Source organism: Cynocephalus volans, chromosome 3 (genome assembly GCF_027409185.1).
Source record: "Cynocephalus volans isolate mCynVol1 chromosome 3, mCynVol1.pri, whole genome shotgun sequence".
In the NCBI taxonomy this organism is placed as follows: Eukaryota; Metazoa; Chordata; class Mammalia; order Dermoptera; family Cynocephalidae; genus Cynocephalus; species Cynocephalus volans.
The window spans coordinates 122,887,118-122,912,393 of NC_084462.1; the positions used below are offsets into that span (position 1 = coordinate 122,887,118).

At 36.7% G+C, this 25,276-nt stretch overlaps 1 pseudogene; it reads left to right on the forward strand.

The window, feature by feature from the left end:
* The window catches only part of LOC134372738 (general transcription factor IIH subunit 3-like), a 64,193-nt pseudogene extending 63,162 nt beyond the window's left edge, over positions 1-1,031 (forward strand).
* Positions 1,032-25,276: the final 24,245 nt, after the last annotated feature.

Consider the following 25,276-nt stretch of genomic DNA (forward strand, 5'->3'; position numbering starts at 1 on the left):
ACACTTCCAACTAAAAGACAAAGGAAAAAATTAATGATTAAAAAAAATCAGAAATCAAGAAGGCTGGAAGTTGTGAGTCCTCAGGACTTGAGGATACTTGCCACACGTTCTCTATTGAGGATCTGGGGCCACCAAGGTCTCCAGCTGTCATAATTGATATCAAACCAATTTGCTGGAAAAAGCAGGCACTCAAAGAATCCCTGTTTGGCTCTCTGAAACTCATAGGTACTATGAGGATAATGGGAATGTCCCAGTTATTTGTGAATTATTTCAACAGATTTACTACAATAAGCATATCACCACTCGAGATAGTCATTTCTCATATCCTGAAAAAGAAATAAATATGGAGACTTTTTAGGAGACCCTTGCAATGATTCTCCTTTTTTTAATCCATCAGGAATGGAAGATAAAAATAAAAGCTAGTAATAGAAGCAAACTAGGTTATTCCTGAAGAAATTAAAGATTTAATGGCAAAGACTGACATGAAGAGGTAATATAAAGTCTGGTGGCAGGATTCTTCACCAAATGCTTTGTTACATTCATAGAAGTATTAAGGAAGTTAAAGATAACCAGCAAATAAAATCAAGTATATTGGTTATTAAGGTTGCAGAAGACTGTACACTGAAATCCATAGACTTCATAGATGTGATCTTTGTAGAAACAGATTGCTTTTATCGACACCTGTACTTTAGGCTCTGATTTGAGCATCTTCGAACAGGCTTGTGATATTACAAAACAATGAACTCCAAAAAGCTGCCTCAGATGCTTTCTATTCTGCAGTATTTATTCTAGGTTTTTCTTGATGATCAGGATCAAAGATCCCAATTAATCTTTCACCATCAATTTATGTTGACTACAGGCTACTTGCTTCTGTCATCGAAATCTCCTTGAAATCTGTTGTCTGTGTTTTGTGTAGGTCAATATTCTGCAATTTCAGCTCTATTTGCACTGTATGTGAGTTGGCCTTTAAAATTTCACTGCCTCTTGTTCCGAAAACAAAGTAAAAGAAACTAAAGGTGACTGAGAAATGATAAAATACTTATTCTTTTCATTTTCCAGATTATCAATTGAAATACAGTGGAAGATCTTTGACAAGAAATATAAAAATATACACAATTATTTTTAATGTAGCTAATTTCTCAGAAAAAATATTTCCAAAACAATATTCTCCTTGTTAGGTTTGGTTATAGTTTTAGCTCATGGTAGTCAAAGTGAAGTCCTTTTTATGAAGTGACAGATGTGTGAAATTTAGACACGATTTTGGAAAAATCAATGTATACGTTAGCTATTAGCTTTGACAAGTTATCTAAATAAAACTCTATTTCACTAGCTTGAAAAATTCAGATATAAACAGGTATTTACTCCTTTGCCTGACATCTATATATGTTTAGAAAATGTGACACAGATAAAATCGTTCTTCACTGAGTAACTATAAAATATCCCTTTAGGGCCAGCCCTGTGGCTCACTCGGGAGAGTGCGGCACTGGGAGTGCCAAGGCCGCGGGTTCAGGTCCTATATAGGGATGGCCAGTGTGCTCAGTGGCTGAGCGTGGTGCAGACCATGCCACGCCAATGCAATCCCCTTACCAGTCAAAAAAAAAAAAAAAATCCCTTTAAATAATCAAGGAAAGTGAGTTCACTAGCCTAGCAGTGATAAGTTTTTCTTCAGAACAAAGGTCTTAACAGCTTATTTGTAGAAATTAAAGCCTGAGTTCTGTTGGGAATTTCCAAAAAAATATAAACTCTCTTTTAACAGTTAACAGTGATCCCCAGATATAACTATTTACATTCCAATTAAAAAATGTATTAGTATTAATGACTCTTCTCTAGAAGCTTTGGAACATAAATTTCTGTAAATTCCAAAACTATTTTTTGTAATTTTAACATGGAAAGAAGTATTTTTCTTTTGCTTTTTGCCCTTGAAGTTGTTAAAAGTCCTTATAAGTAGTCACGTTAAAAAGAATCTGAGGTAGATGCAGAAAATGTATTTGACAAAGTTCAACATTTTTTATGACAGAAACTCTCAACAAATTAGGTATAGAAAGGAGATACCTCAACATAAGAAAGGTAACATATGATGAACCCGCAGCTCACATTATACTCAATGGTGAAAAGTTGAAATCTTTTTCTCTAAAGTCAGGAACAAGACAAGAATGCCCACTCTCGCCACTTCTATGGAGTATTAAAGTCCTAGACAGAGCAATTAAGCCATAGAAAGAAAGAAAAGGAATACAAATTGGAAATGAAGAAGTTAAATTTTCCTTGTTTGCAGATGACATGATCATATGCATAGAAAACCCTAAAGACTCTACCCCTGCCAAAAAATTAGAACTAATAAAACTGCAGGATATAAAATAAACATACAAAAATCAGTAGCATTTCTATACACTAACAACAAAATATGCAAAAAGAGATTAAGAAAACACTCCTATTTATAATAACATTAAAAAAAGAATAGTTAGAAGTAAATTTAACCAAGGAGGTGAAGGATTTGTATACTGTAAACTACAAACATTGATGAAAAAAATTGATGAACACACAAATAAGTGTAAAGATACTCTGTGTTTATGGATTGGAAGAATTAATATTTTCAAAATGTCCACACTGCTTATCTTAGTCTGATTTGTACTGCTATAAAAAACACCACAGACTGAGTAATTTATAATGAACAGAAATTTACTTCTCACAGTTCTGGAGACTGGGAAGGCCAATATCAATTTTCAGGCATCTGCCAAGGGCCTTCGTGCTATGTCATAACATGGCAGAAGGCATCACATGGAGAAAGGGCAAAGAGAGGATGGGAGAGAGAGGAGGCCTTCAAACTCACCATTTTAAAATGAACCACTCCCAAGATAACAAACCCACTTCCATGATAACAGCATTAATTCATTCATGAAGGCCAAGCCCTTATGGACTAATTACCACTTAAAGGTCCCACCTCTTGATACGGTTACTATGGCAATTAAATTTTAGTGTAAGTTTTGAAGGGGACAAATACAGCATTACATAAAGCAATCTACACATCCAATGCAATCCCTATGAAAATTTGAATGACATTTTTCACACAAATTGAAAAAACAATCCAAAAACTCACATGAAATCTCAAAAGACCCTGAATCACCAAAACAGTCTTGAACAAAAAGAGCAAAGCTAGAGGCATCACACTCTCTGATTTCAAAATACACTACAAAGCTATAGTAATCAAAGCAGCATGGTACTAGCATAAAAACAGACACAACTACCGATGAAACAGGATAGAGAGCTCAGAAATAAACCCACGCATTTACAGTCAACTGATTTTTGACAATGATGCCAAGAACATTCAATGAGGAAAAGGTAATCTTTTTAAGCAAATGTCATTGGAAAAAATGGCTATCCACATGCAGAAGAATCAAATTGGACCCTTGCCTCACAGTATATATAAAAATCAACTCAAATTAAAAGTTGATTAAAGACTTAAACATAATACCTGAAACTGTGAAACTACCAGAAGAAAACACAGGAGGAAATCTCCATGACATTGGTCTGGGCAATGATGTTTTGGATATGACCCCAAAAGCAGAGGCAACAAAAGTAAAAAATAGACAAATAGGATTATATCACACTAAAAAAACTTCTGCTTAGCAAAGGAAACAATCAACAGAGTGAGGAAAAAACCCTTGAATTGGGAGGAAATATTTTAAGTCCATACATCTAATAAGGTGTTAATATCCAAAATATATAAGGAACTTGAACAACTCAATAGCAGAAAAATAAATAACCTGATTAAAATATGGGCAAAGGCTCTGAATAGACATTTTTCCAAGACAGCATACAAATGGCCAACAGGTATATTAAAAAAGTGTGTTCAACATCACAATCACTAGGTAAGTGCAAATCAAAACCACAAGATATCACCTTACACCTGTTAGAGTGGCTAGTATCTAAGAGAAATGAAGAAGTTGTTGGCAGGGATGTGGAGAAAAGGGAACCCTCATATGCTTTTGGTCTAAAAGACAAATAATTTCACATAAGATGAAAAGGATTTTCTTTTTTACTTTTTCTTTTGAAAGTATTAATATCTCGTTCAGCACTATTTAAACTTATTTTAGTTGCTTTGCATTTATGTTTATTTTATATAAAATTTTATAATAAAATAATGGACATAAAAACTTAATCCAGCCATTATGGAAAATAGTATAGAGTTTCCTCAAAAAACTAAAAATAGAATTATCATATGATCCAGCAATCTCACTACTGGGTGTATATCCAAAAAAACTGAAATTAGTACATAAAAGAAATATTTGCCTCCCATGTTCGTTGAAGCATTATTCACAAAAGCTAAGATATGAAATCAGCCTAAATGTCCAACAACAGATGAGTGGGTAAAGAAAATGTGGTAAATATATACACACAATGAAATACTATTTATCCTTTAAAATAAGGAAATTCTGTCATTTGCAACAACATGGACAAACATAGAGGACATTATGCCAAGTAAAATAAGACAGGCACAGAAAGACAAATATTCCATGGTCTCATATACATTCATATGTGGAATCTGAAAAAGTCTAACTCATAGAAGTTAAAAGTAGAATGGTGGTTACTGGAGGCTGGGGGGAAGGAGGAAATGGAGAAATGTTGGTCAAAGGGTACAAAATTTCTGTTAGACAGGAGAAATAATTTTTGACGTCACGTACAGCATGATTGAGACAGGATAGGACTAGGCCTGTGAACAAAACTGACTCCATTTTCCCCACAGAGGACATTTTGTTACTTTTCCACTCCTCAGTCATGAGACACCCCCTCTCCCCAGGTGCATGATTACCCCATGGCCCTGACAAAAGTAACTGAAAGTGACTGGTTGTGTGTAAACACCCAGATAAAATAAACTGAGATAAGAGGGGAACAGATATTTACCGAGTTGCAAAATCCCTTCCCCAAGGCTTGTTAAAATATAACTGTTAGCTTTGTTTAAAACTTATTATTATAATCTACCCATTCTTTCTTTTCCCATAATTGTAAAAGTTAAGTTACAGATTAACCTTAAGGCCCTTTAAGAGTTACACGCCAGATGCTCCTGGAACTGACCTTCCCTGCAATCACTGTAAAAATATGAAAATCATCAAAGCAGTTGAGGAACTACTTGCCTTTAAAAAACAAACAGACAAAAAGTCTTCCCCAGCTTCCTCCAGGCAGCTAGGCTGCATGTGCACAAAGCTTCAAGGTGACCACTACAATGACCCTCTTGGGGTGGTGATAATGAGCAACACCACCATCTTGGATCTACTGAGCAGGCATAAGGACCAAAGCCCTAACTGAGCATGCACCCATGACACAACCGGGTAGAATAGAATGGACCACCTCCAGAGGTGCAGAATGAAGATGCTGTCTTGCCCACTTTCCCCCTTGCCCTATAAAGGACACTGAACAGCTCCCCTGAGGGCACTAGCTTCCCCGAAGCTACCTCCCTTATGCATAAGTCTATCTCCTCTTTTAATAAAGCATCACTTGCTTTATGGCTGGGTGCATTGTTCATTTCCATGACTTTGAGACCCAAGAGACTAATTCAGTAACATGATGATCATAGTTAATGATAATTATTATATATTTTAAAATTACTAAAAGTAGATATTAAATGTTTTCAACACAAAATATAAGTATGTGAGGTGATAAATATGTTCATTAGCTTGATTTGATCATTCCACAATGTATACATACAGAAATTCATCACAATGTACCCTATACATATATATACAATTATCATTTGCCAATTAAGAATAAAGTTAAAAAAAAGAATGCAAGGGATTTTAACTTGTTTGTTTTTAAAAGTAAATGGACAAAATTCATTTTTGCATGAAAATTTCTATATATTTAAAATTCTTTTTATTCTTTTCATACTATCTTAGAAGCGAAGTTTTACTTAAGAAATTAGTGTTTGGTTAACATTTTTAGACAGATTTTATATCCTAGATTTTTTGGTTTGTTAAATATGGAAAGATTTTAGTAATCACTTCTGACTATTTGTTAATTCTTAAGTTTTAAAATCTGAGTGCATTTGTAATTTTTTAAATAATATTTTATGCTTAATAGCATACTTAAGTGGAATTAAAATCATTGTTTTAAAGCTAAGAAGTTAGTGACAATTCATGCAACATATACTTAAAAGATAAATAATTTCATATAAAGTGAAAAAATTTTTCTTTTTTACTTTTTCTTTCAAAAATATTAATATCTTGTTTGGTGCTATTTAAACTTATGTTAATTGATGTACTTTGCATTCATGTTAATTTTATTTTATTTCAGATTTAATAATAAAATAATTGGCACTTAAAAATAAGATCCAAAAAGGAGGAAAAACGGAATACAGAACAAAATAGAAATCATGTAAGATGCTAGATATCAGTAATAATATTTAATATAGTTGGATAAAATGCTTCAAGTGAAAGGTAAAATGTACCAGATCAGATATACATATATATAATTTACCAGAAATTATATATTTCTAAAAACAACAGTAGAGATTTTGCTAGTCAAGATGGAGTACCACAGACTAGATTTATCATTTTACCATAAGCAACTGGAAAATCAGGCAAAATATATGAAATGACAATTTTCAAACATTGGACAAAAAGCAAGACAGGACTATGATCCATCAAAGAAGGAAAACAAGCAAGATGAGCCCAACTTTTGTATATAGGCTTATGTCCTGGGAGGCAGTTTCCATGCTGTAGTGAGGGCAAGAACATGGTAGGGGAAAGAAAGACTCCCAACAGAGCTGAGCAGTCTTGCTGAGTTGAGGAGACAGAGATGAGAGTGCAGAAATACCAAAACAGCTAGAGTTTGTAGGACAGAGTACAGGAGAGAAGGGAGCTACACAAAGAGAGCTTTGGAAATCCACAGAGGCATCCTTCTGTGTGTGTGGCTGAGGAAACTACACAGTAAAGGAAAGCCCTTGGGAAGGAGTAGTCAGAACAATTTCCTGAGCACACGGAGCTGAGAATAGTTTGCGATCTCACCAGCCAGAGTGAAAATATCTTACCATAGATGAGGTATTGAGTAAAATCTTCAAGAGCATATTGCCTGAATGGTGGAACTACATTAGCCATAGATTAAAGACCTAACAAAATTAAAAGCAAGCCTTGAAGCATTCTAATTGGTACAAAGTAGCTACTGCATGCCAAAACAAAATTCAATAGTATTAAAACAAAATCCAGTACCAGCAATGTACAATTCACAAAGTCTAGCATCCAATCAAAAATTGCCATGTAGGCAAAAAGCAGAAAACTATGACTTACACCAGGAGAAAATATCAATCAATAGAAAGAGGCTCAGAAACAGAGATGATAAAACAAAAGGCAAGTGTAATAAAAATGTTTCAAGGGAAAGAAAAATGTAAAAGTTCTGAGAAAATAAATGGAATATATTTTTTAAAAAGACCCAAATCAAATTTTTAGAGATGAAAAAACATAATATCTGAAATATAAAATACATTAGATGAAATCAATGTCCTAACAGATACTGTAAAAGAAAAGATCAGTAATTTAAAGACATGGCCATAGAAACTATACAAAATAAAGAAAACAGAGGAAAACAGGCTAAAAAAGAAAGAAACAAAAACCAAACAGAGCATCAGTGATCTGGGGAACAATATCAGGCATTCTAACACACATAACTGAAGTATAACAGGGTCAACAAACACAAAATAATTTTGAGTAAACAATGGCCCCAAATATACATATAAATCCACAGATCCCAGCTTAATGAGCACCAATCAGAAGACATAATGCCAAGAAAACAATGCCAAAGCATGTCATAACCAAATGGCTAAACACCATCGATAAAATCTTAAAAATAGCCAGAGGGAAAAAAAGACCCATTATGTACAACCGAAATATGTAGTTTGGAGGTTAAAAAAAAAGGAGAAGATATTATAAGAACATGTGTATAATGGGTGGAGTTAATGAAACACAATATTTAAAACTGATATTATTTTAATATATTGTTGTAATGCACATAAAACTTTTTTGGGTGTAAACCATCCCCCCACTTTTTTTGTGCCTTTTTAAGAAAATATATTGAGCCTGAATAGTTTTTTACACATGACTGTTGTATTAGTCCATTTTGTGTTGCTATAACAGAAATACCTGTGACTGGGTAATTTATAAAGGAAAGAGGTTTATCTGGCTTACGATTCTGGGACAACTGCATCTTTCTGGGCGCCCAGACTTTTCCATACACACTTTGAAATCTGGGTGGAGACTCCCAAGCCTTCCCAGCTCTAACATTCTGTGAGCCTGCAGACCTAACACCACCTGGACAGCACCAAGACTTCTGGCTTATATTTTCCAAAGCTGCGGGTCCAGCCACATCTGGGGCCAATTTAGCCACAGCTGTAAGCAACCAAAGCACCTGGGGTGCTGGTGCTGGAAGCAGCTTCTCGAGATGGCCCTGGGCAGCAAACCCATGGAGGATGCCTTGGGCCTCTTCCCCAAGACAATTTTGTCTCGCTAGGCCTTTAGGCCTGAAACAGAAGGGTTGGCCCCAGAGGCTTCTACAATGCCTTTGGGGCCTTTTCCTCCTTCTCTTGATAATCCCTTTCCTTTGTATTAATCTTCTTAGCTAATGGTCACTGGGCTGCACCATTGCATGCTCTCTTCTTTTCTACCATATGGCCATGCTGCAAATTTTCCAAATCTTTATGCTCTGTTGCCTTTTTAAATTCTGGCTTTACATCATGCCTTTTCTGCCATAACTCAGCTTAGGCTGTTAGAAATAACCATGCAGTGTCCTTAATGCTTTGCCACTTGGAAATTTCTTCTGCCAGATACTCTGGTTCACAACTCTTAAGTCCTACCTTCCACAAAGTCCAAGGGCATGGACACAATGCAGCCAAATACCTGCTATGGCGTAGCAAGGGTGATCTTTGCCTCAATTCCTGATAAGTTCCTCATTTCTATCCGAGACCTCATCATCCATATACATGGTCTTTACTGTCCACGTTTCTATCAACATTCTGGTCACAGCCGTTCAGCCAGTCTCTAAAATCTTCCAAACTTTCCCTCATCTTTTTCTCTTCTTCTAAGTCCTCCAAACTCCTCCAACTTTTGCCCATTACCCAGCTCCAAAGCTGCATCCATGTTTTCAAGTATCTGTATAGCAACACCCCACTCCTTGGTACTAATTTTCTGTATTAGTCCATTTTGTGTTGCTATAACAGAAATACCTGAGACTGGGTAATTTATAAAGGAAAGAGATTTATTTGGCTTACAATTCTGGGACAACTGCATCTGGCACAGGCCTCAGGCTGCTTCTACTCATGGCAGAAAAGCGTCAAGCAGCCAGCGGGTACAAGCAGATCACATGGTGACAGGAAGCAAGAGAGAGACAGAGAGAGAGGAGGTGCCGGGGTCCTTTAAACAATCAGCTCTCTAATAGAGCGAAAACTCACTCACTACCCCTACTCCCCCAGGGAGAGCATTAATCCATTCATGAGGGATCCGCCCCCATGACTCAATCAGTTTCCAACACTGCCACATTGGAGATCAAATTTCCACATGAGTTTTGGACGGACAACACATCCAAACTCCATCACCTGTTTTTTCATTCCTTCCCCACCTGGATTATAAATTACTAGAAGGTAAGGACTTTCTCTTAGACTTGATCATACCCCTGCAAGGATGCTTGATTATTCACTTAACATTTGTTGATTTTTCTTCCCAAAGTACTTGCTGTAATATATAGGCACAGATAGATGAAGTGATCAGGAGGTATCAAAGAAAAAGAAGAAGCATGAGGTTCTTCAAGCCCTCACTTTGCTCTCATTAGCATGCTGGTAGAACCACAATGATGATTTATTCAAACCAGGCCCAAATCTTTAATGAAGAAAAAAAGGGGTATGGGGAGAGCCTGGTTAAAAGGGAAGAAGGAAGGATAGAGTCAGAATTCCCATAAGAATCTTCCAGTTTAAATTCTGACTAGATCTTTATTGATCTCACACGAAAACATAAAATGAACTAGAAAGGCAGGAGAAAAGGCAGCTTCATACAGGGCCTGGCAAATTGGAAAAGAAATCTGCAGCATGAATTCCCTAAAGACAATTAGCTTAATTTTTTCCGTGGGCATCGACTGCATTCAGTGAATATTGATTAACTTTACTGCTAATTAGACTAAGTGACCTTGAACATTTCTATGCAATCAGTTATATACCATAGAAAATTTATTTTCAGTGGTATTTTTGATAGCAATTCAGCTCTTATCTCATATGCTAGAAGAGATTCTTGAGATATTTAAAAGAAGCAAGGGGAATACAATATCCAGCACCTGTAGGGGAAGGGCTATATGAATAAAATCAAATATAAATTATTACATAATTTCTTTGGATTCTAAAATTCTGTAATTCTATATTCTGCCTCTATGAATTTATTTATAGATATATATAGACTTTAAAGTGAGCTTTGATAAATATGCCTAAAGAAGATCAAAGTGTGTACCGTTTCAGAAAAAAAATAATTTGAATAACGGAATAATGAAGTTATAAAGAAACTAATAATTAACTGATAATTAAGAGGACCTAATATATGAAGAATATTTCTAGTTATTTGACCTGGGCTCTTGAAATGGGCTGCAGTGAAATGAGCTACTGAGCATCTCATCACCGGAAACCCTCAGATAGATCAGCGAAGCTGGAAAGGTGATTCCCGCATTGCAGAAGAGACTGGGCTAGGTTATTCCACAGGTCCCTTCCAAATATGACATACATATCATACGCTTGCATTTCTAGGCAAGGTAACATAGAAATGAAGGCCGAATGTGGCCCAAATGTCTGACTTCCTTTGTTTCGAGCACTGTGATGGTAGAATCTGCTCTTGTGACTGGATAAATCTGTGGAGCCTGAGACACAGGCCCCTGTCTGCTACCTACAAGTCAGCTCTTTAATGCAAAGACCACCGTGCAAAGACCCTCATGGATCAGTCTTCTTCTTGCTCAAGAGATGACCAACAGACTCGGTGGATGGAAGACCTATAAACATCAGCTTTCCCTCCAAAAGTCATTCATATAGAAACCTGAATGGATCTTACCTTTAACTGCATTAAACTTCAAGTGTCATGGCTCTCTACAGCTGACTTTTTGGAATTAATCTGGAAAGTGAAGATGCTAGGAGAGATTAAACGAGTACAACTGCAATCACAATATGGGCCACTGTGAGAAAACAGCCCCGGGCTGAAACGTGCTAAGGGAGGCAGCCAGGGCAGCCACATAGTGTTACTCATTCACATACTACACAAGGACTCCACATTCAAGAGGCAACATACACATCGTGGACACATTTACTATTTTGAACTACTGTCAAATTTCTCTTGTAACTTTATTGACTCCAAAAATGGGCAATTTGTGTATTTATTAAGACAATTTTCTAGAAGATAGCAACACTATATCTTGTTGTAAAAATCAGTATATTAGAACTATTCTCTGACAAAGGATGAACAAATTTGAAAATCAAAGGTCTTGTTGATCAAACATCTAAAATAACCTGTGTTTTTACATGAGGAATTACATTTCTGACTACTGTACTGATAGATAAGTATATTGAAAATGTGAGCAAAAAAGTCCTTTATTGGTGTTAACGCACAGGTTAAATCTGACACTGTAGAATGCAGTTTATGTCACTCGCTGTTTGTTTAAAGTATCAGAATAGTATTGCTGAGTTCTTCATTTAGATCTATAAATACTTTCATGATGACATAAATTACTATGTAACTACAAATATTTATTTCCCTTTAATAATACACAAAGTAAGTATTACCTGGACATAAATTAGAGATTATTATGTAATCATCCACTCAATATGGCAATTGATTGTTTTTGTTACAGAAATTCTGGCAGTACAAACGTTAACTGACATTAAAATATTGCAGCCTACTGCTACATAGATATTATTTAATGCTATATATAAAGTGTGAAGGAAACCAAAATTCAATCAATAGTGCCCTTGAATCAAATTAAATAAAAAATTCTTTGAAGAAACATGAAGCAATGCTGCTTATTAAAATTATATTATTAATGTTGAACCAATTGAAGTTTCTTGACTCTGATATCAACTTTTCCAATACTTAATTACCATGAAGAAGAGGAAGAAGATTTAATTCACCTATAAATCTATTAGTCTGGCTATGATCCAAAACAAAATTTCAAAGTCAATATTTTTCCCATATTAGATACAATATTTTCTTTAAAATAAAGGCTTATGATAATAATAAAAAAGTCATGACCTTTCCAGTGGTCTAGATATTTGCTATTCAAAGTGTAGTCCATGATAGGCAACAAAAACAAAAATATACAAGTGAGGCTATATCACACTAAAAAGTTTCTGCACAGCCAACATAACAGTCAATAAAATGAAAAGGTAATCTACAGAATAAGAGAAAATATTTGCGAACCATATATCTGATAAGGGGTTAATACCCAAAATATATAAAGAACTCATACAATTCAATATTTTTAAAAAAGTAAAATAGCCCGATTAAAATATGGGCAAAAGACCTGAATAGACATTCTTCCAAAGAAGATATACAAATGGCCAACAGGTATATGAAAAGGTGTTCAACATCACCAATCATCAGGTAAATGCAAATCAAAACCACAATGAGATGTCACCTCACACCTGTTAGAATTGCTATTTACCAAAAGTAAACAGACAAGTGTTGGCAAGGATGTGTAGAAAAGGGAACATTTGTATGTTGTTGGTGGGAATGGAAATTGGTACAACCATTATGGAAAATAGTATGGAGGTTTCTAAAAAACTTAAAAATAAAACTACCAATCCTACTTCTGGGTATACATCCAAAGGAAAGGAAATCAGTATGTCAAAGAGACACCTGCATTCCCATGTTCATTGCACCATTATTCTCAATAGCCAAGATATAGAAACAACCTAAGTGTCTGTTGATGGATGAATGGATAAAGAAAATGTGATATATATACACAATGAATTATATTCAACTTTACAAAAAAAAAATCTTGTCATTTGCAACAATATTAATGAACCTGGAGGACATCATGCTAAGCAAAATAAGTTAGATACAGAAAGACAAATACTGCATGACCACACTTACATGTGGAATCTAAAAAAGTCAAACTCATTTAAACAAAAAGTAGAAGGGTGGTTACCAGGAATTGAGGGGTGGAGAAGATGGGGAGATGTTGGTCAAAGTGTACAAACTTTTATGAGACAAGTAAGTTCTAGAAACCTAATGTATACCATTGTGCATGTAGGTAATAATAATGTATTGTATATTTGAAATTTGTTAATAGAATAAATCTTAAGTATTCTCACTATGAAGAGGGAATTATATGAGGTGATGGATATGTTAATTAGCTTGATTATAGTAATTATTTTATAATATATAGGCATATCAAAACATCACATTGTATACCTTAGATATATTCCATTTTTATTTGTCAATTATGCCTCAATAAAGCTGGAAAAAATTTTTTAAAGTGCAGTCTATGAACTGGCAACATCACTATCACCTAGGAGATTATCAGATATGCTTAATCTCAGTCCCAAGGGACCTACTGAATTAGAATATGCATTTTAACAAGATCCCTAGTTTACTCTAATGCACACTACAGTTTGAGAAGTACTCTTCTAGATAACATATGTAATTTAAACTGAGCAATATATATTGGCTGATGACCATGGCAAAGAATATATTACTGCAATATCAATAACTTTTAGTCCCTTCTAAAAATTAGTTATATCTCCCATTAAAATATTACAACATACTCTTGGCCTTAATTCAACAGATACATCTGAGAATACTTTTATCTCTCTTAGATGTATTTAACTTTGTCACTATTGATCACCAGAGGAGAAAGCATCTTCTTGAAATTACAATTTACTAACACCTGAAGGCTTAAAATTTCATAAAAGAAACTGTCAAATCTAGGAACCATTTCTATAGAAAAGGAGATACTGAAGAAAGTAAGCATTCAGTCTGTCATAAGTAATTTAATTTCCATAAAAGCAAGATGCATGTTTTGAAACAAATTTATATTTATCAGTGGCCATTTTTCCCAAATTTGATTAAAAACTCAAAGCATCTTATGATAAATAACTTTACATGTCAACTTGACTGGGCCACAAGGTGCCCAGATATTCAGTAAAACAATATCCTGGGTATTCCTGTTAGGATTGTTTTGGATGAGATTAACATTTAAGTAGGTAGAATAAGTAAAGCAGATTGCCCTCCCCAATGTGAGTGAAACTTATCCAATCAGTTAAAAGCCTCAATAGCACAAAAAGTTTGGCCCTTCCCCTAATGAGAGAGAATTCTTCCTGCTTGACTACTTTCTAACTGGAACATCGGTTTTTTCCTGACTTCAGGCTCAAACTGAATCATTGATTCTTCCCAGGTCTTGAGCCCACAAGCCTTCGGACTGGAACTACATCAGCTCTCCTGGGTCTCCAGCTTGCCTACTCACAATGCAGATATTGGGACTCATTGGTCTTTATAATCACATGAGCCAATTCATTATTACACACGCAAACACACACGCAAACACACACGCACACACATCCACACACCCCCCACCCCACCCCCCCCACACACACCTGAAAGAAAGTGAGATGCCAGGTACTGTTCAAGTTTTATTAAAGAAAGAAATCTGCTGGGCTGTGCTCAGAACAGCACAGGGCCTAGGGCTGCCCTGAAAAGGGGACAGCACCAGGTGTGGGGGTGGTAGAGCTTATATTGTGCACCAAGGGCTGGCTGATACCATCAAGGAGGATCATTATGCTAATGTGGATCGGGGTGGAGAACTGCATCCTTGTGGAAGCAAAAGGAGTTTCTGTTTAAGTCAGGAGGCTTCTGTAAAGGGAAGGGGATGGGGAGGGGAGGAGGTGGGTGGCGCCATTTTGTACTTGGGCTTGTCTAAAGTGGCGCTGGTTATGTTGCAGATCTATTAACACCCTATTTTTTTATATATATTCAATATATTGGGTGTATATGCAATAAGTTCTGTTTATTACTGCAACTTTGAAAAATAACTATTTATATGGACTGATGACCATAGTAAGGGAATATGATACTGTTGGATGGAGATATATATATGTGATAAGTTCTGTTTCCCTGGAGAACTCTGATTTAGTACATGTTTATTATTTCATGTTTAACAGTTCAATTTGCATAATTCCTACATAATGGCCTTATATTTGTAATATGTGATTCTTAACTATTCTTTTCAATTGAAGAAGGTGATCCTCTTTTTCAAATTTGCACAAAGGCACCAAAAATGCCAGTAGCAGCCTTGGACATAGTATCGCACAAAGGAGACAGCACTGTAAAGGAGTTAAGAGCCAACACTTAAGCTTAATATCTGACTCCATACCTATTAACTGAGTGATATCAGGCTCATTTCCTCCACTCTCTACTTTAGTTTTCTCATCTACAGTATGGGGCTAATATGGCTTAGGTAATTATACCATATAAAGCACTTAGAACAGTGCCTGACATGTAGCAAATCTTCAATAAATATTAACTATTGCTTTTATTATTACCTTTAGTGTAATTTAAAGTGCATATTACAGTTCTTAAGCTCTATTTATTAAGCATAAAACATGATATCTGTTACTATTATTAGAATCACCCCATACAGAAAACTGAAGGAAAATGAGAGGGAAAAATAACCTTCTCATTGAATCTTTGATTTGAACATGGCATGTCGCTGATCTCAATTTTGAAAGGATGGGTTTTTTCATGTCTCAGGGTCGTATACTCTAGCTTTTCTTCTTAATACTAATCTTTCTTCTATTTTTAGAAAAATCCAGTTCACACATAATTATTCCATTCATTAAAATAAGTGCTTAAGATACACTGGTGAATAATATGTAATTCCTGACCTAAAAAAACTCTCATTAAAAGAGGTAATTATTAGTGTGAATAATAGCACAGTAGCTAAATCATCAGTTGGTTTTTCTAGCCACCACTGCAGGCTTTAAATTCCAGAAGCAAAGTGATAAAATAGAAAAAAAATCTGAGAACTAGATGGAAAAATCCCAAGGGTAGGACCGGCTAACTTAATTCTTTGATCCTTGTCCTATTATTGGCCATTCCCCAGTGCTATAATCTGCATAAATGATGATATTTTAGAAAGAAAACAAATAACATTAGAAAATGGTATTCTGGTTGCGTATTTTGTCTACAGAGACTATTACAATTGACAAAGATACTGAGAATTTTAAATAGTGGATAAGTTACTGCACTACTTTTATTATCATTTTATTTTATTTTATTTTATTTTATTTTGGTCTTTTTCGTGACCGTTACTCAGCCAGTGAGTGCACCGGCCAGTCCTATATAGGATCCGAACCCGCGGCGGGAGCGTCGCCGCGCTCCCGGCGCCGCACTCTCCCGAGTGCGCCACGGGCTTGGCCCTTTATTATCATTTTAAAGCAACATTTACTATTTTCCCAGTGGATGAGACTGTGTATGCCTACAACCACAGTCCACCATCACAATGTCCATGTCATCACTACAGAGCCAGGATAAAATCCTAAGCTAATCAGCTGTCTTCCCACCCCAAACAGAGTGGCCCGAGGAGTTTAAAAAGAAGCTTCTAAGGATTCATCTGCCTGGACTATTTAAAGGAAGAAGTTTCTGGGCTATGGTGGCTATCATAACTAGTGAATAACCATATAAAGACAGACGACCCTAGGAATAGGGGCAGACACTTCCTAGCTTCCAGACCCCACATGACTCTGATATATTCCCAGCAAAGAGCCCTGTGTACCCATGACCATCCATCCCTGGGGCTGGAGTTTGCCCCCAAGGCACTAACTGGGCTGCTGCAGAAATCCCTTGGCAAGGGCCGGCCCCGTGGCTCACTGGAGAGAGTGCGGCTCTGGGAGCGCCAAGGCCGCAGGTTCGGATCCTCTATAGAGATTGGCCGGTGTGCTGAGTGGCTCAGCATGGTGCCGACCACACCGTGCCAAGGATTGCAATCCCCTTACGGGTCAAAAAAAAAAAAAAGAAATTCCTTGGCAAGCACCCAAATCCGCTTCAGTACACTGGTTGACATTCTTTGTCTGACTAAACCTTATATGATTTTGGATTTTACTTTAAATTCTTTCAGCAGTTAAAATATTAACATTCTGACTGCTTGATACTCCCAAACAGTAGTCTAACTTAATTTGCTCCACCGCTATGCTTTTATTTCATTCTCCTCACTCACCAAATTTTTTGTTTGTTTGTCTTGGCTCATCCTTAGAGTCAGCAGAATGTCAGAGGCAAAAGAAGCTGACAGAAAGGAGCTGGGATAGTGGCTACAGAGAAGCAGTGATGAAAAGAAACTGCACGACATGGACTAAATGTTTGTGCCCCCCCCCCCCAGTTCATATGTTGAAGCCCTAACCCCCACTGTGACAATATTTGGAGAAGGGGTCTTAGAGGTAATTTGAATTAGATAAGGTCATAAGGGTGGGGCCTCCATAACAGGATTAGTATTATTAGAAAAGGAACCAGAGAGCTCTTTTCCTTTCTCCTTCCCTCCACCCCCACCCTCTACACACATCCACCAAGTAAAGGCCATGTGAGCACATGGTGACAAGGTAGGCATCTGCAAGCCTGTAAGAGAACCCTCACAAGGAACCAAATCTGCTGGCACCTTGATCTTGGACTTCCCAGACTCCAGAAATTGTGAGAAGTAAATTTCTATTGTTTAAGCCACTCAGTCTGTAGTATTTTGTTACAGCAGTGCAAACAGGTTGATACAGCCAGCATGGAATAGACTCAATGCTATTGATCTGGATATCACTGTAAATCTTCAGTGTTCTGGGTCCTCCATTATCACTGAAACATGTCAGGAATTATTTGCTCACTTATTTATGTAAAAAGGCCTACAAAATTATAAAACCTATACTTAGAAATTCCTGTGATTAAGACTTTTATTAAAAGACTATATTGCCTCAAAACAGAATTCTCTTGGAAATGTTAAGCTGTGTGGTCATTACAAATAAAAGTATAAGCATGTTTAAAGATGAACTAGGAGACTAACCATCCAGTGCACCAAAAGTTCAAATGTAAAATCAATTTAACTGAAACAATTATTTTCAGTCTTTCCACAAAATTAATAAAATTCCTTATAGATAGGCATGGTGCTAAGAGCTATGTGTGCAGGTTGGGGGTGGGCAGTAAAAAATCAAGTAATGATTAAACCCTCAATGGACTTCATCGTGCCTATTATAGGCATATTCATTATTGACTTTACTTTTCAAATTCTCACTTGTATGCTATTTATTGTGACTTCAGATCCATACTATGAAATATATGTCCTTATTGTGCTAAAGTGAGCATTTTTCCAAGTATAGAGATAGTTATCAATTTGATTTTTAAGACTTAATACAGCCTACTAATACATTAGTGCAAAAAGAAGGAGAAGAAAAAAAGTCAAAATCAAAAGTTATTCACTTAGGTGCAAAACCAGACTACTGAAAGGCTTACAAGCTGCATTCAGGCTCTCCATTGGAGATAATGAGACACCATCTGCTTGTCACTCATTTACAGAGATTTTTGTAGCTGGCAAAGAATGATGAAATATCCATTGAGAGCCAGTTATACCATCTATTTTTCTGTAGTACATAATGCAAATGCATATGCTTTTTTTAGAAACTAAACAAAATTTTTTATTAAAAGAAATACACTTTTTGAATTTATTTAATCTCTTAATACATCTTCTAGTTGGAAAAATGTATTTTCTCCTTCAAAGAATGTTTGAGTTGGGAGCTTATCCATACCTTTTTCACATTTGTTCAAAAAAAAGGGGGACTTTAGTGTCACCTCTACCCATGCCTAGAAGAGAATAAAATGAAAGTTCAACAACAGCAGCAAAACGATTTAGGATTGAGAGAAACACTTCCCCTACCAGGAAAGAAGTGAAGAACTAGTTTTTATGGTCTCAAAAGTGGATTGAGGAGACATAATATTAGTCACAGCTAATTTCCCATTGTCAAATAACCTCTTGTTTAGATTTTCATGCCCTAAAACTATGCAGGGGAATATTACATTCCAAAAATTATCATAATAATCAAGATTGTAATAATAATAATCAAGAAAATAATAATAAAGAAAGCCATTAATTTCAAAACAATTTAAAACTAAAATGTGTGACATAAACTTTTATTTACCTATAAAGGGCAGGATGTAGGGTTGTAAATAGCTTTATTCCTTGCTGTGCTGTGAATGTCCTCCCAAAACTCACTGGAGCTTGATCCCCATCATAGTAGTGTTAAGAGGGTGGGAAATCCGACTATGGTATTTGAAAGGTGGGGTCTTTAAGAGGTGTTTGGAAGGCAGCTATGCTCACCACTATACCACCAACGCGCTCAAGAGGTGTTTGGATCTTGAGGTCTACACCCTTGTGAATGGATTAATCCTCTCATGGATTAATGGTTGAAGAGTTTAAAGGGTTATTAGGAATACTGGTGACTTTACAAGGAGAGCAACTTGCCATTCTTGCCATGTGAAAATTTTTGTTACCTAGGGACTCTGCAGAGTTCTCACCAAGAAGGCCCTCATCAGATGCACCCCCTGTACTCTGGACTTCTCAGCCTCCAAAACTATAAGAAATAAATTATATTTTCTTATAAGTTACCCAGTTACAGCTATTCTGTTACCAGCAACAAAAAACAGAATAATACACTCCTCTAATACTATTTCCTCGTATGTAAAATCATGTTCTCTCTGTCCTCATATATAGAAAGGTGTCCTGTAGCAGCTCTAGAATACTATCTGGCTAAAGTAGTTTGCTCTCACATGGGATAACATCAAAAAAATGACAGGCAAGTACACAGCTTTCACACTGCTAATAAAAAACAAACAGAATCATAGCTAAGAGGCTTATAAACTAAATAGTGGTGTTTCTTTAATATTACTTATTAAAATGTTATCAAAAATTGTTATTTTTTTAGAGACAGAAACTTTCTTTTTTCTGTTTTTCTTTTTTTTTTTTTTTTTTTTTTGTCTTTTTTCATGACCGGCACTCAGCCAGTGAGGGCACCGGCCATTCCTATATAGGATCCAAACCCGCGGCGGGAGTGTCGCCGTGCTCCCAGCGCCACACTCTCCCGAGTGCACCACGGGCTCGGCCCAAGAGACAAAAACTTTCATTCAGAAGAGCACAAGTCATCAGTAGGTCCTTAGGGAGATGACAGGAGTAAATTACAGATCACAGAGGATGAAAATGACTTTAGATAGAAGAGGTCCATTCTCTCTTGAACCCACTCCAAATCACTGTTCTCACCACCTTTTCACTCATGACCTCCATGGTGCTAAACACTATCAGCCATTCTCAGTTCTCATCTTACCTGAACTATCAGAAGAGTTTGACACAGTTGACTACTTTCTCCTCTTAGAAATATTCCTTCACTTGACCCCAGGACCCCACACTCCTGACTTTCTCCCAACATGGACACTTCTTTTCCGTCTTCTTTGTTGTTTCTTCCAAATATCCCCAACTTCTGAACAATCAGATGCCCTAGACTTCTTAAACTTCTTTTTTCTATCTTCACTAACTCTGTTGGTGATCTGACACAGGCTCATGGCTTCACACATCATCCACAGACGCAATGTCTCCCAAATTTACCTCTCCAGCAAGACTTCTTGCCTGAACTCCACAGTTATATGCCTTTCTCCCAACTCAACATCTCCATTGGATGTCTAACAGGATCTCAGACATAGTCTTCCGAAGTCAAACTTCTCGCTTCCCCCAAAATCATGTTTCCAAAAGTTTCCCATCTCAGTAAATGCAACTGTATCATTCCATTTCTTCAAGATAAAAATCCTCAAGTTGTCCTTTATTCCTCACACCCCACATCCAATCTTATCAGTAAATCCTACTGATTGTACGATTAAAATCTTCATAGATGACAGATCCATAGATACGTAGATACATAGATATAGATCTCTTTAAATATGGGAAATAAAACCACTTATCACCTACTTTCACTGCCACCATTTGCCAAGCCACCTTCAGCATCTACCTGTATTACTGCAGTAGCTTGACCAGTCTCCCACTTTCTACTTTTCCTCCTTCATCTATTCTTAATACAACAGCCAAAGTGACACTTTTAAAATATAAATTCAGATCATATCACTACTCTTGCCAAAGCCCTCATCTGGCTTCCCATCTCAGAGTTGAGAACAAGATCTTTCTAATGGCCTACAAAGTTCTATACTGTATGGCTCCTGTTACTTCTCTGACCTCATAATGCTGCTAATCTCCCTTCACTCATTCCACTTCAGCCTTACTAGCCTCCTTGTTGTCCCCGAGAGGTGCAGACACACTCCTGCTTCAGCATCCTTTGCACTTGCTGTTCCCTCTGCCGGGAACGCTCTTCCCACATGGCTCACTTCCTGATGAAGTCTGCAGGCCTTTGCTCAAGCATTGCCTCAGTGAGGCCTTCCTGGTCCACCCTGTTTTAAATGGCAGACCCTTCTCTCCATCTTTTCCATGCTCTTACCCTCTTTCCCTGCTTCATTTTTCTCCACAGCTTGTACCAGCATCTGCTACATATCAGGTTCCCCAGGAATAGGGTTGCCAAATAAAATACAGGACACCCACTTAAATTTGAACTTCAACTCATTTATAGGCTGCAGGACCTCACCTGCAACATGGAATGGCCTTGACCTTCCAGTCTGATATAAAAATGAGCAAGTTTAATCTCAATGGATTATTAGGGATTTCAGTTCCCTGTAGCCCCAGCACAAAAAGCAAGAAATATCCAAATGCTGTGATTTCTTATTTAATCCAGCTCACCCCTGCCCATGTTAAACATCTTGATTTCGTAAAGAGGGTTTTCAATATAAAGCATTCCCAGAGCTTAGTAAGAAAGAGGCTCCTTAGAATTCCTATTCTGTTACCCTAAAATGCTGATGTCCCTGGCTAGACTGTGAACTCTTGAGAGCAGAGTCTATGTGTAACTATTCTTTAAATATCCCTAGTTCCTAACACAATACCCAGCACCCAGCACATAGTAGATATTCAATAAATGTTTGCTAAAATAGTACATGCTTTAGACTAATTTGTGCCACATTTTAGATGGTGATTTTGATTAATCTGGTCTTTTAAATGCATCAAATAGGCAATTCCTACAAAAAACAACACTCCTGGGTAGCAAACTCCATGGGCGACTGCCAGCTTACTACTAATGCATCTTGGATTTATGTGATGTCCCACTGTTCTGAAGGATTTGAAGTGATTTTCTACATATTGCCTTATTTGTAACAATTTTTCTTATATTTCTTAAATGATCAACATGGCACCTAAGTAAATAAGAAATCTAAAACAAAATTCAACATTACGGTACAGTTCCAAACTTCTCATATGTCTGTTTCAACTATATTCTCTCACATTATTTAAAGATTATCTGAATTTCAACCAATAGAAAAATACTAAGTATCAGATATAAATCAAAAGTTTTTAAAAGTGTAGAAAGAACATTGTTCTGCCATATTAAGGAGGTGGAAGCAAAGCATGCTCAAGGCTGTATGGGTGTCTATCCCGAGACACTGAGGTAGGGAAGGCAGAGGGGCGTGAAGGACAATACTTTGCACTTCTGGGAGGACAGAAAGCACCAGACGCTGACTGAGTAACTGTAGGAGACAACATTCCTTCCACTACCATGATTCAGGTGTTTTGAAAAGTTGAGATAGATGCTGTCACAATGGAAGGGACACTGGTGGCATAAATACATGTGTGGGGGCAGAGGAGGTAGTGTGGTTAATCCAAGGTCACAATCAGTTTAGACCTGGATTCAATAGAGATGTCATCACAGGAAAATAAAGTTGTTGAAATCATGACAAGACTTTCAAAGGTGTATAACGTAAGTTTTATAAATTGCAAAACATCAACCCCCACATAATCTATTCTACATAGTCCAGTGCAAAATCTCCATCAAAGTAGAAAAACAAGAAGAAGGAAAAAAAAAAAAAACACTACAAATTTATATATTCTATTCTTTGTTGCTTCCCCATTAAACTTTTTTACTCTTACAATTTTGCTACCCAAGAATTTTGTATTTTGTAGGTCTTTGGGGAAAAGGAAAAATAGTGCAGTCAGAGGAGAAAATGTCCACGTTGCCCCACTCAATGGGGCAATTACTTGTTTAAGGCCGAATGTGCTCTCCCAGCTGTGCTCCTGGGGAGAGGGTGAGCCTCATGTTCTCCCCTCGACTCCAGGTCAGAATGCCCACCCACATGGGGTAAAACTCCTAGCAAAAGACCTCAGATACTCTTGTACTTCATTAAATTTCACTTAGAAATGAGGCAAATAGGGCCTATATTGAGAGCCTCCAGCCACAGCTTGAGTAGGCAGCTCTGCAGCCCAGCTTTACCCTGACCAGCTGGGTTAGGGAATTTCCACTACCAAGCAGACTCCATGGGCAGCCAAAGTCCATGCAGAGTGCCCCAGGCCCTGGACATATCTCAGTTCCGGTCCTGTGATGGACTTTCTCCTGGCTGCGATGGCTTACTTGGCACTTAGGATAATTGTTTAAACTCAACCCTCAAATTCAATAACACTTAAGGAAAAATTAGATGCTAACCTACAATAACCAGATAATCAGAAAAATCACTAGATTTTGTGAAAGGAAATAAGGTTTTAAGAGAAAGAGGCATACACTATGTTTTAAATCTAAAGGCATTTGCTAAGCATTCCAAAAATTTTTACAAATAAATCTTATAAAAAGATCCCTTAAAAAATAAATAGCCATGTGTATTGGTGAATGAACTCATTCTTTTACACTTGTAATCCCAGTACTTTGACATCAGCAGAATTTTTTTAGTTGAAAGAAAATGTAATAAGCAGTATAAGTATAATCATGATGCATAAACCATTGGATTCAAATACTGTCATTGACTTTGCTTTAAAATGAAATTTTTGGCTGACATACTTAAACTTTGGTTAATCACTAGCAATTTCTTGGTTAATATAGTGACATTTCTTATTTTCAAATCAGTAATTCCAGATAGACAAATTTTAAAATCTCAGATTTTCTTCCCTATAAAAACTGGATTATTTACTTAACCACAAATACTTCTTGAATATCTTTTATGCCCACATCACAGAAATGAACACTGCATAGAATATGACAATGTAAGTCTTGCTCTCTAGGACTTTGTAATCTAGATGGAGAGATAAATCATACACAAGAATGATGGATACAGATATATAGAGTGTCCATGGAGTAGCCCAGATAAGAAGGGATTTAGGAGAACCAAAAGCAAGAGGAATACTCATTTTTAGACGTCTGTAGAAAAACCTCATGGTAGAAACAGACTTAAAGTTGTACAAGAGGGAGGGAATCATGAAGGGTTCAATGCCAGGAATGACATGTGCCTTCTGGGATGTAAATATGACACTAAAGAGGAGAGAGACTGGGAACCATCCTCTACCCCAAAGGTTAGTTTTTAAATCACTCTTGGTTATATGTACCTCCAGAATGCCCTGACTTTGATTAATCTGATTTTAATTCAATTTATCATATGAAGACTTTGCATTCTGATCTCACCTTCTTAGATATTCTGCATAGCCTCTTTCTTTCTGATATCCACATTTCTATAATTCCTGTGACTAGAACTAATCATTCTCAAGAGTTCTCTAACACTGAAGGCTCCTATAAGCATATGCTCTTCCTGCAGAGTTCCCTGGGTGATAAGTTGGTCCCCTCCTTTTGATCTTTTATAGCTTATTCCACTCTGAGATCCATACTGAGCAAGCCCCATTGTATCTTTTTAAATATGCCCAAGAAATGATGGAACACTAGAAATATCACCAAAATATCCAAAGGAAGATGGTTCGCAGAATTTATTTTGAAAATATAATGATATTATAGATGAAGATTCCATTTTGAATGTAAAAATTCTAAACCCCCGGGCTATCCCTGTGTGTTCCAGAAATAATACCAAATTTTCACAATTGAAAAGTACAGTCCACTCTTTGCAACCCTTTTGCTGGACAGAACACTGAAATACAGGACACGTGTCCTTCATGACTCCTGTTTTCCCTTTAGTTTCCCTACTCTTTCTTTTTGCCCTTTAAGGACCAAACAGTTTTCTCACTATAGATCAAATGTTCTCTCTCTCTCTCTCTCTCTCTCTCTCTTTCTCTCTCCCTCTCTGTCTGTCTTTCTCTCTGTCTCTCTCTCTCTCCCACTTGTCATACAGAAAAGAGATTCTAGATAGTATTTCATAATAAGATCTGAGGGACTTACTATGCTGCCCCCAGTGAATATTTCCAT